At 44.3% G+C, this 15,476-nt stretch overlaps 1 protein-coding gene across 1 annotated transcript in view; it reads left to right on the top strand.

Annotated features, from left to right (window-relative positions):
- Positions 1-8,448: 8,448 nt before the first annotated feature.
- si:dkey-199f5.8 (beta-1,4-galactosyltransferase 3) overlaps positions 8,449-15,476 on the top strand; it is a 54,404-nt gene continuing 47,376 nt past the window's right edge. The window contains exon 1 of the mRNA XM_061881903.1: positions 8,449-8,611. The gene's annotated coding sequence lies outside the window, so the exon portion shown is untranslated. The remainder of the gene's footprint in view (positions 8,612-15,476) is intronic.

Below are 15,476 nucleotides of genomic sequence, written 5' to 3'. Positions count from 1 at the left end.
GCTTGTTTGTCTCATTCATTTTTTCTTTCAAATCCTTTGGAACAGTATGAATGCAGCGCACGTCCGACTTTTGGCAACAACTATGTGTTACTTCTTCCGGAAACAAACACGAGTGTGTGTTCTAATCATGGCAGAATCCAAAACAAACAACAAAGTTGACTGTTTTTGGGCAAATGAGTATTCACAACCTTATCTTTTTGAAGCTGAATATACGGAGGATGAACTACTGCTCATAGAAAGAAGCGAGCACGATAAGAGGGTGAAATGTCGAAGCAGATGGAAGCCCAAAGAGTGAGGTCGGCATGAATTGGTGCCTATCTCAGCCACAATCGGGCGGAAGGCGGGGTACACCCTGGACAAGTCGCAGACTTCACTCAAGAAAATTAAAACAAATTTTATTAAAATAATTAGAATTAAAAATTTGCTTCGTTTTGTCGTAGCAGCCCGCTTATCTCTTTCTGTGGTCAGCGTTTACGTCTAATACCGGAGCACGCCGATGTGTTAGTATGCTAGAAAAAAAATGTCCTCATTGTTCGCTCTTACAATAACAATGTCACTACAGCTTGGTTATCATACAGGTTACAAAACTTAAATCAAGTATCGTAGACAGTGTTTGAATGTATTTTTAAACTGATACAGAGGTAGAATTGATTGCTATCAATAGCTACATTGATAGCCTCCTAGTATGAACCAATTTGTTTTATATTGCGAAAAAAAACAAAACCCTTTTGTGTTCTTGTCTTTTCTAATGACTGTGAACGAAAAATGTGCAGTTTCTCTTTGACAGCCCTTTTTGTCATTACAACTTTGTTCATTATGGCAAACACACAAAATATGTAATATCCCACCCCCGGCCAAACATTTCAAAGTGGAATTTTTAATGTGAATGTGAAATAATTGGAGCCTTAAATCTGTCAATAACTCATTGCAACATTGATTTTGATTCCTTATTATGTGTGGAGTTTGCATGTTCTCCCCGTGACTGCGTTGGTTATTCCGACTTCCTCCCGCCGCCAAGAACATGCATCTGGGGATCAAATCATTTTTACTTATAGAGCACATTTAGAATTTACCAAAGGAGTAGACAAGGAGCTGTACAATAGGCAGGTTAAAAGATAACACAAGAAAAACGAGCAAACACAAAACGATAAAAAGAACAACCACAGAGGACATACAAAAAACAAAACAGAGAAACAGGTGCATTATGGGACGCCATAGCAGAATGGATATCACAGAGTGTTAAAGACATACTTGCCAACCTTCCCGGATTTTCCGGGAGACTCCCGAAATTCAGTGCCTCTCTCGAAAACCTCCCGGAAAAAATTTTCTCCGGAAAATCTCCCGAAATTCAGGTGGAGCTGGAGGCCACGCCCCCTCAAGCTCCATGCGGACCTGAGTGACGTGTCGACAGCCTGTTTTGACGTCCGCTTTCCCACAATATGAACAGCATGTCTGCCCAATGACGTTATAACTGTAGAATGATCGAGCGCGAGTTCTTGGTTTCTTATGTGGGTTTATTGTTAGGCAGTTTCATTAACGTCCTCCCAGCCAGCGCGGAAACAACACACAACAACAGCAGTCCGTTTTCGTTTACTGTAAAGCAGTTTGTCTGCCGTTAACAGCAACGTTGTGACACTCTTAAACAGGACAGGTGTTGTGGTGGGACTGCAGCCAGGCACGTAAAAAAACCCTTGTCTCCATGGCAACTTTTCTGTCACTTTCACTCATTTGCCGCTTTTCCACTAATGCAGGGGTAGTCAACCCAGAATGTTGAAAGAGCCATTATGGACGCTAAATAACACAACGCTGTCAAACGCCATTCATATAAAACTTGCGGGCCGCACCAACATTAAACTTTCATATTAAGGTGGAGGCCGCAATATAATGTCTCGCGGGCCCCTGCCTTAGATTGTTTTTAACTTTGTTTTTTGTAGTCTATTGCAAGAAAAGAAACCTAGTGTGAGGACATTCTTATGTAAGTGAACTACCATCCATCCATCATCTTCCGCTTATCCGAGGTCGGGTCGCGGGGGCAACAGCCTAAGCAGGGAAACCCAGACTTCCCTCTCCCCAGCCACTTCGACTAGCTCTTCCCGGGGGATCCCGAGGCGTTCCCAGGCCAGCCGGGAGACATAGTCTTCCCAACGTGTCCTGGGTCTTCCCCGTGGCCTCCGACCGGTTGGACGTGCCCTAAACACCTCCCTAGGGAGGCGTTCGGGTGGCATCCTGACCAGATGCCCGAACCACCTCATCTGGCTCCTCTCGATGTGGAGGAGCAGCGGCTTTACTTTGAGTTCCTCCCGGATGGCAGAGCTTCTCACCCTATCTCTAAGGGAGAGCCCCGCCACACGGCGGAGGAAACTCATTTCGGCCGCTTGTACCCGTGATCTTATCCTTTCGGTCATGACCCAAAGCTCATGACCATAGGTGAGGATGGGAACGTAGATCGACCGGTAAATTGAGAGCTTTGCCTTCCGGCTCAGCTCCTTCTTCACCACAACAGATCGGTACAACGTCCGCATTACTGAAGACGCCGCACCGATCCGCTTGTCGATCTCACGATCCACTCTTCCCTCACTCGTGAACAAGACTCCTAGGTACTTGAACTCCTCCACTTGGGGCAGGGTCTCCTCCCCAACCCGGAGATGGCACTCCACCCTTTTCCGGGCGAGAACCATGGACTCGGATTTGGAGGTGCTGATTCTCATTCCGGTCGCTTCACACTCGGCTGCGAACCGATCCAGCGAGAGCTGAAGATCCCGGTCAGATGAAGCCATCAGGACCACATCCTCTGCAAAAAGCAGAGACCTAATCCTGCGGCCACCAAACCGGAACCCCTCAACGCCTTGACTGCGCCTAGAAATTCTGTCCATAAAAGTTATGAACAGAATCGGTGACAAAGGACAGCCTTGGCGGAGTCCAACCCTCACTGGAAATGTGTTCGACTTACTGCCGGCAATGCGAACCAAGCTCTGGCACTGATCGTACAGGGAACGGACCGCCACAATAAGACAGTCCGATACCCCATACTCTCTGAGCACTCCCCACAGGACTTCCCGAGGGACACGGTCGAATGCCTTCTCCAAGTCCACAAAGCACATGTAGACTGGTTGGGCAAACTCCCATGCACCCTCAAGAACCCTGCCGAGAGTATAGAGCTGGTCCACAGTTCCACGACCAGGACGAAAACCACACTGTTCCTCCTGAATCCGAGGTTCGACTATCCGACGTAGCCTCCTCTCCAGTACACCTGAATAAACCTTACCGGGAAGGCTGAGGAGTGTGATCCCACGATAGTTGGAACACACCCTCCGGTCCCCCTTCTTAAAGAGAGGAACCACCACCCCGGTCTGCCAATCCAGAGGTACCGCCCCCGATGTCCACGCGATGCTGCAAAGTCTTGTCAACCAAGACAGCCCCACAGCATCCAGAGCCTTAAGGAACTCCGGGCGGATCTCGTCCACCCCTGGGGCCTTGCCACCGAGGAGCTTTTTAACTACCCCAGCGACCTCAGCCCCAGAAATAGGAGAGTCCACCACAGATTCCCCAGGCACTGCTTCCTCATAGGAAGACGTGTTGGTGGGATTGAGGAGGTCTTCGAAGTATTCCTTCCACCTATCCACAACATCCGCAGTCGAGGTCAGCAGAACACCATCCGCACCATACACGGTGTTGATAGTGCACTGCTTCCCCTTCCTGAGGCGGCGGACGGTGGTCCAGAATCGCTTCGAAGCCGTCCGGAAGTCGTTTTCCATGGCTTCCCCGAACTCTTCCCATGTCCGAGTTTTTGCCTCCACGACCGCTGAAGCTGCACACCGCTTGGCCTGTCGGTACCTGTCCACTGCCTCCGGAGTCCTATGAGCCAAAAGGACCCGATAGGACTCCTTCTTCAGCTTGACGGCATCCCTCACCGCTGGTGTCCACCAGGGGGTTTTAGGATTGCCGCCCCGACAGGCACCAACTACCTTGCGGCCACAGCTCCGATCTGCCGCCTCGACAATAGAGGTGCGGAACATGGTCCACTCGGACTCAATGTCCAGCACCTCCCTCGTGACATGTTCAAAGTTCTTCCGGAGGTGGGAATTGAAACTTTGTCTGACAGGAGACTCTGCCAGACGTTCCCAGCAGACCCTCACAATGCGTTTGGGCCTCCCAGGTCTGTCCGGCATCCTCCCCCACCATCGCAGCCAACTCACCACCAGGTGGTGATCGGTAGAAAGCTCCGCCCCTCTCTTCACCCGAGTGTCCAAAACATGAGGCCGCAAATCCGATGACACAACTACAAAGTCGATCATGGAACTGCGGCCTAGGGTATCCTGGTGCCAAGTGCACATATGGACACCCTTATGTTTGAACATGGTGTTTGTTATCGACAAACTGTGACGAGCACAAAAGTCCAATAACAAAACACCACTCGGGTTCAGATCCGGGCGGCCATTCTTCCCAATCACGCCTCTCCAGGTTTCACTGTCGTTGCCAACGTGAGCGTTGAAGTCTCCCAGTAGGACAAGGGAATCACCCGGGGGAGCACTTTCCAGTACTCCCTCGAGTGTTCCCAAAAAGGGTGGGTACTCTGAACTGCTGTTTGGTGCATAAGCACAAACAACAGTCAGGACCCGTCCCCCCACCCGAAGGCGGAGGGAGGCTACCCTTTCGTCCACCGGGTTGAACTCCAACGTACAGGCTTTGAGCCGGGGGGAAACAAGAATTGCCACCCCGGCCCGTCGCCTCTCACTGCCGGCAACGCCAGAGTGGAAGAGGGTCCAATCCCTCTCGAGAGAAGTGGTTCCAGAGCCCTTGCTGTGCGTCGAAGTGAGTCCAACTATATCCAGCCGGAATTTCTCGACTTCGCGCACTAGCTCAGGCTCCTTCCCCCCCAGTGACGTGACGTTCCACGTCCCAAGAGCTAGCTTCTGTAGCCGAGGATCGGACCGCCAAGTGCCCTGCCTTCGGCTGTCGCCCAGCTCACAATGCACCCGACCTCTATGGCCCCTGCTATGGGTGGTGAGCCCATTGGAGGGGTGACCCACGTTGCCTCTTCGGGCTGTGCCCGGCCGGGCCCCATGGGAACAGGCCCGGCCACCAGGCGCTCGCCATCGTGCCCCACCTCCGGGCCTGGCTCCAGAGGGGGGCCCCGGTGACCCGCGTCCGGGCGAGGGAAATCTGGGTCCATGGTTTTTCATCTTCATAAAGGTCTTCGAGCTGCTCTTTGTCTGATCCCTCACCTAGAACCTGTTTGCCTTGGGAGACCCTACCAGGGGGCTTTATGCCCCCGGACAACATAGCTCCTAGGATCATTGGGACACGCAAACTCCTCTACCACGATAAGGTTGCAGCTCAGAGAGGAGGTAAGTGAACTACCGTATTTAAAAGGTGCACTCAAAATCCTTTCATTTTCTCAAAAATCGACAGTGCGCCTTATAAGCCGTTGCACCTAATGTATGGAATATTTCGGGTTGTGCTTACTGACCTTGAAGCAATTTTATATGGCACATAGAGTAATGATAAGTGTGACCAGTAGATGGCAGTCACACAGAATCAGAATAGTGGTTTTTGCCATTGTTTGAGGATGGGTTCACAAACTAGGAATTTTACTTGGTGCAATCGTGCACCAGATAGATTAAGAAAGTGTAGACTGCAATATAAAAGTAAACAACACCAAAACCTTAAATTTTCCATGTAAAATAATGACCATTACACACGGCACTCAAAAATCTGTCAAAATATTTTAGTCTGACTTAAAAGGCGCACCGCTTGATGGATTGTTGGCCCATTACGGCTACTGTAGTCAGAGATAGAAGTGTTACTATGGTATGTGTATAAGCAGACATATAATCTGGTGTTTTGTTTCACAATATTATGCAAAACCAACTTTTCTTATCTTCTGGTACCTGCCGATCTGTATCTGAAAATGTGGTAGTCGATAAGCTTCTTCTTTTTCTCTCATCTTCTTGTTATGAGACATGCATCCTCTGCTGTTGCCATGTCTAATATAAACTAGTGTAAAGTTCTTACTTATATCTGTCAGTAAACTCACCATGAAAGCACTAAAACATACCGGTGTAGTGAGCTTACATTATTCACCCAAGGAACTTTAAATATTACAGAGTTCATGTCATATGGTTTTTCATGGGACACATTTCCTGTGTTGTTGTTGCACGAGTGAGCCACGGATGAGGAAATGCTGCTCCGTTATTGATTGAATGTCCTTAAAACAGTTAGCTCCATCTTTTGACACTTCTTCCACTCCCATCCTTGCACGCTACACCGCTACAACAAAGATGACTTGATTGATTGATTGATTGATTGATTGATTGATACTTTTATTAGTAGATTGCACAGTTCAGTACAAATTCTGTACAATTGAGCACCCAAATAAGTTTTTCAACTTGTTTAAGTCGGGGTCCACGTTAATCAATTCATGGTAACGGTGACGGGGAGAAGACGCTGTCGAAGTGGAGGCACGTAAATAAGACCGCCCACAAAACGGCTTATCCTGAAGAGATTGTCAGAAAGTGACTTCAAGATGATCTGTAAAATATCACCTATGCCACATTTTCACCGGAGAACCACCATTACATGTTATGTAGTGTTTTAGATGTAGGAAAGGAAAATATTATGACCCTTTTAATGCGCCTTATAATCTGGTGTGCCTTTTTGTATGAAAATAGACCTGTCCGGTGCACCCTATGGTCCGGAAAATATGGTATATTGTGCCAAAATCTGAACTGCTGTCTGAAAGAAAAATGTATTTATTGGGGACGGTACAGCTTAATGTTTGGTAGAGTGGCCGTGCCAGCAACTTGAGGGTTCCAGGTTCGATCCCAGCTTCTGCCATTCTAGTCACTGCCGTTGTGTCCTTGGGCAAGACACTTTACCCACCTGCTCCCAGTGTCACCCACACTGGTTTAAATGTAACTTAGATATTGGGTTTCACTATGTAAAGCGCTTTGAGTCACTTCACTTCACTACACCCCCGCGACCCCGAATGGGGTATTATGCTGTATTATGCTGATAGTATGCTGATAGTCATGACGTTGACCCCGACTTAAAGGCCTACTGAAATTACATTTTCTTATTTAAACGGGGATAGCAGGTCCATATTATGTGTCATAATTGATCATTTCGCGATATTGCCATATTTTTGCTGAAAGGATTTAGTAGAAAACATCCACGATAAAGTTCGCAACTTTCGGTGTTAAGAAAAAAGCCCTGCCTCTACCGGAAGTCGCAGACGATGACGTCACACGTGTGGGGGCTCCTCACATATTCACATTGTTGTTAATGGGAGCCTCCAACAAAAAGTGCTATTCGGACTGAGAAAACGACAATCTCCCCATTAATTTGAGCAAGGATGAAAGATTCGTGTTTGAGGATATTGATAGCGACCGACTAGGAAAAAAAAATGATTAAAAAAAAAACGCAATTGCATTGGGACGGATTCCGATGTTTTTAGAGACATTTAATAGTTTAATTCTGGGAAATCCCTTATCTTTTATTTGTGTTGCTAGTGTTTTAATGAGTTTAATAGTACCTGATAGTCAGAGGTGTACGTCCACGGGTGTGTTGAGGCCAGTGTCTCAGGGAAGTCGACGGCAGCTTTATGGACGGCACAAGCTGAGCTTTTCTCCGGTAAGAAGCGACTTTTTACCACAATTTTCTCACCGAAAACTGCTGGTTGACATTCCGTCGTGATTCATGTTTGCTTGACCGCGCTGTGATCCATAGTAAAGTTTGACCACCAGGAATTTTAGACAAGGAATCACCGTGTGTTTGTGTGGCTAAAGGCTAAAGCTTCCCAACTCCATCTTTCTACTGTGACTTCTCCAATATTAATTGAACAAATTGCAAAAGATTCAGCAACACAGATTTTCAAAATACTGTGTAATTTTGCCGTTAAAGCAGACGACTTTTAGCTGTGTGTGTGTGCAGCGCTCATATTTCCTTAAAACCTGTGACGTCTTGCGTACACGTCATCATTACACAACGTTTCCAAGACGAAACTCCGCGGGAAATTTAAAATTGTAATTTAGTAAACTAAAAAGGCCGTATTGGCATGTGTTGCAATGTTAATATTTCATCATTGATATATAAACTATCAGACTGCGTGGTGGGTAGTAGTGGGTTTCAGTAGGCCTTTAAACAAGTTGAAAAACTTATTGGGGTGTTACCATTTAGTGGTCAATTGTACAGAATATGTACTGTACTGTGAAATCTACTAATAAAAGTTTCAATCAATCAATCAATCAATCAAATATACCTTATTTTACACATGCAATATATGAACTTTCCCATGTCAACTTTTCATCTAAGATGAAAAAAACGAAATGAAAAAGTCAACACTGCAACTTTTTTCGTTACATCTCTCCTGTTTGCTGCACTATTTTATGTTTGCTTTTTTTATTATTAAATGGAAGCAGCAACCGACAGCAAAAACGATGACGTCATCTTTATTGAGTCTCAGCTCCAGGGAGTTCCACACTTTTTGGTTTCCTCCCCAGCGTTCAACTTCCAAACATTTCACTTGTACGCAGCAGGCTCGTCCTTTTAGGGAATGTTCACCGGCGACTCGAAATGGACTTGCCTGACGATTAAACCACCTTATATGAAGGTAAGTACTGAAAAGTGAATGAACGCCAAAGAGGCTGTAAAACCGCGTTAGTTTAGCTGGCTAATGCTAATGCTAATGCTAATGCTAATGCTAACCACAGCGGGTTGATTCGCAGCATCTTGGCCGACGAGAACGCTTGTGTCGGCGGACACAAAAACGGGCTTTTTCTGCTCTTTTTTTTACGCTGCTTCTGCTTCCACGAATGTTGACCCACTAGGTTAATATATTATATAATAATGTGCTCCTTTTCTTTTCCTACATTAACCAGTTATAACACTGTCAAATGCTCCTTTGTCTGACTGATCATAAAAAAAAACACGCAAGTTAATGTTGGAACTATTAACGATCTAAATATTGTTAAAGTGTTAGTTTGGTATCTATTTAATTTTTTTGTTAAACTTCTTGTAAAATAACTTTTTTTAGCTTCGTAGCCAAACTTTCCTCTTCTAATTCCTGCTTAACTTGTTTGACTAAAAGAATGTCAAAAATATTTTAAGTGTTTCTTAATTTATTTTTAAAGGAAGTGTTGTAAAACTTTGAAGTTGGAATGATAAAAGGTGTTTAGGTGAAACTGTGTAACAAATATATATACAAAAAAAAACATGACATAAACGACTTAAAACAGGGGCGCTCACACTTTTTCTGCAGGCGAGCTACTTTTCAATAGACCAAGTCGAGGAGATCTACCTCATTCCTATTTATAATTTATATTTATTTATTTATGAAAGAGACATTTTTGTTAACAAGTTAATGGTGTTTAATGATAATACAAGCATGTGTAACACACATAGATTCCTTTCTTTCATGAAGACAAGAATATAAGTTGGTGTATTACCTGATTCTGATGACTTGCATTGATTGGAATTAGACAGTGGTGCTGATAACGTCCGCATTTTCAAATGGAGGAAAAAAAAAGTCCTCCTTTCTGTCCAATACCACATGAAAGTGGTTGGATTTGGCATTTCATTTGTCCAACTTGCATACTCGTTTTTAAACACTTTGTTATGAGAGTAGCATATGTGTGTGGCCCTTTAATGTCTGGCAGCAGGTGAGTGACGTCAGTGAGAGTGCGGGTGGGCAAGCAAGTGAGAAAGCGGTCGCTGAGGGGGGGGGAGAAATACATTGGCATCAAACTCCGTAGCTTGCTAGCTTGTGCACGCTAGCTTTCTGAGACTCTTATTTTGTTAGCACAGGCAGGATGAAACAGGTCTTTTATGGTGAAGACAGGAACTGTGCAGTCGGTCTTTAGAGTTTTGACAGTAGGTACGGAGTCTCTAGAAATAAAATGTGTTTCTCTGCGTCCGCCCTGTTAGTGATTTTTTTCTTAAATATTAGCTTGCAGCAGCCAGCGTCATCTCACAAGATCCTCAGGTGCCGAGAATGTCAAACAACTGACGAAAGTGAAGTCTTGGTATGATTGATGATTGCTCATTTTTATGTATATTTTTTAATGCCTGGCTTGAGATCGACTGACACACCCTCCGAGATCGACCAGTCGATCGCGATCGATGTAATGGGCACCCCTGACTTAAAAAAAGCACAGACCCTGGTGCAGCCAGCCGCCACTTCAGCGGCGCCTTTTCTACATACAGCTACAAAGAAAAATCCAAAGAACGAGCAATAATACATATTGCGCACTTGCGATTGCAATGCCTAAAGACAGACAACATACCAAACCACTGCTAACCCTGACCCCTGCTGGGGTTAGGGTTAGCAGACCAAAGACCGGAACTGATAATAACAAAGCAGCCATGAGAGCCGACTCCATCCTTGGCTGTGACCTAAACATTATTGCCCATATATTATATGTTGTGCACATTTTTTGGAGAGCATATTAACCAGTGAATTAACACTTGATGCATAGAATCACACCAGCATGATGATTCTATGTGTCTCCATTAAAACGTTCTTGTTCATACTGCATTAAAGACCTACTGAAACCCACTACTACCGACCACGCAGTCTGATAGTTTATATATCAATGATGAAATATTAACGTTGCAACACATGCCAATACGGCCTTTTTAGTTTATTAAATTGCAATTTTAAATTTCCCGCGAAGTGTCGTGTTGAAAACGTCGCAGTATGATGACGCGTACGTTTGACATCACCGGTTGTAGCGGACATTATTTTCCAGCCCGATCCAAGCTATAAGTAGTCTGCTTTAATCGCATAATTAACACAGTATTCTGGATTCCTGTGTTGCTGAATCTTTTGCAATTTGTTCAATTAAAAATGGAGAAGTCAAAGTAGAAAGATGGAGGTGGGAAGCTTTTAGCCTTTAGCCACAAAAACACAGCCGGTGTTTCTTGTTTAACATTCCTGAAGATGAAGCTTTACTATAGATCAGAGCGGTCAAGCGAACATGGATCCCGACTACATGTCAACCGGCAGTTTTCGGTGAGAAAATTGTGGTATAAAGTCGCCTCTTACCGAAGACATCAGCGAATCTTCCGTCCTGCTGCAGCTGCCGTGAATTCCCTCAGAGACTGGCGTCAACACAACCGTGGCCACAGTCCTCCGACTTTCAGGTACTATTTAATCTCACTAAAACACTAGCAACACAATAGGCAGATAATGGTTTTTCCAGAATTATCCTAGTAAATGTGTTTAATAACATCTGAATCGCTCCCACTGCAATCGCCTTTTTTTCCCGTCTAGTCCTTCACTCTAAATTTCCTCATCCACAAATCTTTCATCCTCGCTCAAATTAATGGGTAAATATTCACTTTCTCGGTCCGAATAGCTCTAGCTGCTGCTGGCTATGATTGTAAACAATGTGAGGATGTGAGGAGCTCCACAACCCGTGACTTCACGCGCACATCGTCTGCTACTTCCGGTAAAGGCAAGGCTTTTTTATTAGCGACCAAAAGTTGCAAACTTTATCGTCCATGTTCTCTACTAAATCCTTTCAGCAAAAATATGGCAATATCGCGAAATGATCAAGTATGACACATAGAATGGACCTGCTATCCCGTTTAAATAAGAAAATCTCATTTCAGTAGGCCTTTAATATATGCTCATTTTAAACTTTCATGCAGAGAGGGAAATCACAACTATGTCAATTCAGCAAAACTGTATTTATTAAACCGTTATTAAGCAGTGGCACAAACATTCACGTCATTTACAAAACAGAAAGTGCAAGCTTGTCGGAGACACTTTAAAACAAGCTATAGGTGCACTTTTGTGCATGATGTCACTAAGATGACATATCAAAACAACACTAAATTAAAGTGTGCTTTTTGTACAGAAAGCCACTACAATAGTTTAAAATAAAGTGCACTTTTGTGCATGATGTCACACAAGATATTTCAAAAACTGTCTAATAAAAATTAGCTGCATAATAGGAAATCAAACAGTGTATGTCCTTCGTTCTGTGGTAGGTTCCTGCGGACGTTATCTCCTTCTGTTGTTAATTTTTTTTTTTCATACGGTGTTTATCTGGAAATTGTTGCTTCAGCATTTTGTGGGTGTGGCACTGAACGGAGATGTTGACATGCAGTTTCAAGCACTCTTTGTGCTCTAGCGGGTGACTTTTCAAATTATGCTCAAATTTAGCAGTGCTGCTATTTTTTGTAGCAACGCTTTTTCCGCATAATTGTTCAACATTTTCCTGTTTGAAGCCAAACCACCGCCACACAATGCACCCCGTGCTGTTTCTCTTGGAAATTACAGGCCTACTGAAATGAGATTTTCTCATTTAAACGGGAATAGCAGGTCCATTCTATGTGTCATGATTGATCATTTCGCGATATCGCCATATTTTTGCTGAAAAGATTTAGTAGAGAACATCGACAATAAAGTTCGCAACTTTTGGTCGCTAATAAAAAAGCCTTGCCTTTACCGGAAGTATGTGCGCCTGACATAACGAGTTGTAGGGCTCCACACATATTCACATTGTTTTTAATGGGAGCCTCCAGCAGTAAGAGCAATTCGGACCGAGAAAGCGACAATTTCCCCATTAATTTGAGCGAGGATGAAAGATTCGTGAATTAGGATATTGATAGTGAAGGACTAGAAAAAAAATAAAAAAAGCGACGGCTCCGGGCGGCGGCAGTGTGAGCGTTTCAGGTGTAATTGGACACATTGACTAGGATAATTCTGGAAGATCCCTTATCTGTTTATTGTTTTAATAGTGTTTTAATGAGATTTTAAAGATGTAAAAAATTGTAAAGACATACATTGAGGTGTGATGGCTGCGGTGAACACGAAGTGTCTCAGAGAGAAGCCGAGAAGCCAAGCTCACAGCTGCCGCTGCTGCTGTAGGACGACGAATAATCCAATGATTTCTCCGGTAATATATATATCACAATTTCCCCATCCAAAAACATGCTGGTTGACGTAGAGAAAACATGTTCGCTGACCGCTCCGCTTCACAACAAACAAAGAAACATCGGCTGTGTCTCGGTGCTGAAGACAGCTGCAATCCACCGCTTTCCACCAACAGCATTGTTCTTTATAGTCTCCATTATTAAATGAACAAATTGCAAAAGATTCAGCAACACAGATGTCCAAAATACTGTGTAATTATGCGGTTAAAGCAGACGACTTTTAGCCGTAACTGGTGCTGAGCTAATATTTCCTGACAGTCAGTGACATCACGCGTTCCGCGACGTTTTCAACAAGAAACTTAAAATTGCAATTTAGTAAACTAAAAAGGCCGTATTGGCATGTGTTGCAATGTTAATATTTCATCATTGATATATAAACTATCAGACTGCGTGGTCGGTAGTAGTGGGTTTCAGTAGGCCTTTAATTATTCTTTCATTTGTTACCAGATTTGCACCTTCTCTCTCTTGTATTACCACTCGCAACGCACCGTTAGCATCACAGCTAATGTTACGCATGTAGCTACCTCTCTGCTCAGGGAGGGCGCGTGACGTTGCACGTGTGACGTATGTAAGAAGGTGCGCTTGTTTATCTCTCTGTGAGAAGAAGAGACAAGAAAGAGGGAGAAACGCATGCAGTGTAATGCCCGCAGCTAAAAGCAACTGTGTGAGAGCATATACTCGAATATCACGGTATAGTCATTTTTTATATCGGACAAACCCGCGATATATCGATATATCGCCCAGCCCTAATTACACAGCACTAGTTCAGGGAAGTTGTGTGTGTCCTTGCCGCACATCTGCAGGTCCCTACACTAAGGTTATCCAGGGTAAATCCCACCTAACCTTATCCTTATCCACACGCACACAATGGTCATTTAAGACCCCCTCCGTCTGCCGACGCAAAGCGACCGAGTACGCATGCGCGGAAAATGCGCGCGTCATAATCACCTCCAGTGTTGCTTTGTGTAAAAGTTCTTAAATTGAGCTTATCTGAACAATATCCAGTGTTGTGGTATTCCAATTTACTGGAATCCAGTGCGCTGTGGGGCCCTATTGTAGTGAATCACACCGGAGCTATCATAAATTGATTAAATCTTAAATAAACACGTCAAAGTATACAATGTGACAGAGATCATTTTACAACAGTCAATCTCGGGATCTAGATATCTGGTCAGGACACTCCTCACTCTTTTGCCTTCACTTTCATTGTCTATTTGTTTTTTGTGACTTTATATACTCTGGACGTAGATGTTGAGTCCGCGACATACATGCCGGACAATAACTGATACAGTCTGCTTTGCCAGTCCAAAAGCATTTTCCGTTTTCCGTAGTCTTCCCTCGACGGCCAGGTAATACAAAGCACATCCACGGGAGCTCGCTTTCCCGTTGACTCTCCTTTGACAAATGGACAAAGTTTTTCGGTAAGTAGAATCACAGCTGACCTGGACATTCGAAAGTTCTCTTGTGTTGTATACGAAATAGCTGCAATCGCTTTCTTTTAATATATTCATGTGTGATTTCCACAAGCGTCTGTACAGACGGAAGGAGAAACACGGCATGTCTGGAGGACTCGCCTCCATATTTCCAGTGGTTACCTCAGAGTTACGAAATCGCTTCGTTATGAAGCTGGCTGTGGCGCGTTCTTTCTGACGTCACTTCCTGTGTGGGTGTGGTCTTTCTGGCGTCACTTTCTCTCCGAATTAGGGCTGGGTGATAAATCGAATATACTTGATATATCGCGGGTTTGTCTCTGTGCGATATAGAAAATGACTATATCGTGATATTCGAGTATACGTTTAGTTGCGGGCATTAAGCTACAGAGATTTCTCACTCTTTCTTGTCTCTCCTTCTCACAGAGACATACAAAAAAAATGCACCTTTTGACATACGTCACATACTGTCGCATGTGCAACGTCATACGCTCTCGCGGAGCAGAGAGGTAGCGGCATGGGTAACAGCTGTGATGCTAGCGGAGTGGTGCGAGTGGTAATACGGGAGAAAGAAGGTGCGAATCTGGTAACAAATAAAGGAAGAAGAATTAATTCCCAAGAAAAACAGCACTGGGTCCATCATCTGGCAGTGGTTTGGCTTCTAGCGGCAAGATGTTGAACAGACAACCGTAATTTGTCAAGTGTGCGGCAAAAGCGTTGCTACAAAAAGTAGCATTACTGCTGATTTGTAGCTTCATTTGAAAAGTCACCCGCTAAAGAATGAGGCTTGCTTGAAACTCTGTATGTCAACATCTCCATCGGTGCCACACCCCCAAAATGCCCATGCAACCATTTCCAGATCAACACCGTATGAACCAAATAGTCAACAACAGAAGGAGATAGCGTCCGCCGTAACCTACCACATGGCGAAGGATATACACTATCAGATTTCCTATTATGCAGCTAATTTTTATTTGACAGTTATTGAAATAACTTGTGACATCATGCACAAAAGTTCACTTTGTTTTAAGGCATTGTAGTGGCATTCTGTACAAAAAGTGTACTTTAATTTAGTGTTTTGATATGTCATCTTAGTGACGTCAT

This window comes from Nerophis ophidion, linkage group LG21 (genome assembly GCF_033978795.1).
Source record: "Nerophis ophidion isolate RoL-2023_Sa linkage group LG21, RoL_Noph_v1.0, whole genome shotgun sequence".
NCBI classification, from domain to species: Eukaryota; Metazoa; Chordata; class Actinopteri; order Syngnathiformes; family Syngnathidae; genus Nerophis; species Nerophis ophidion.
Note: the sequence above shows the minus strand (reverse complement) of the source record. Positions and strands in the feature narration are given on the sequence as shown.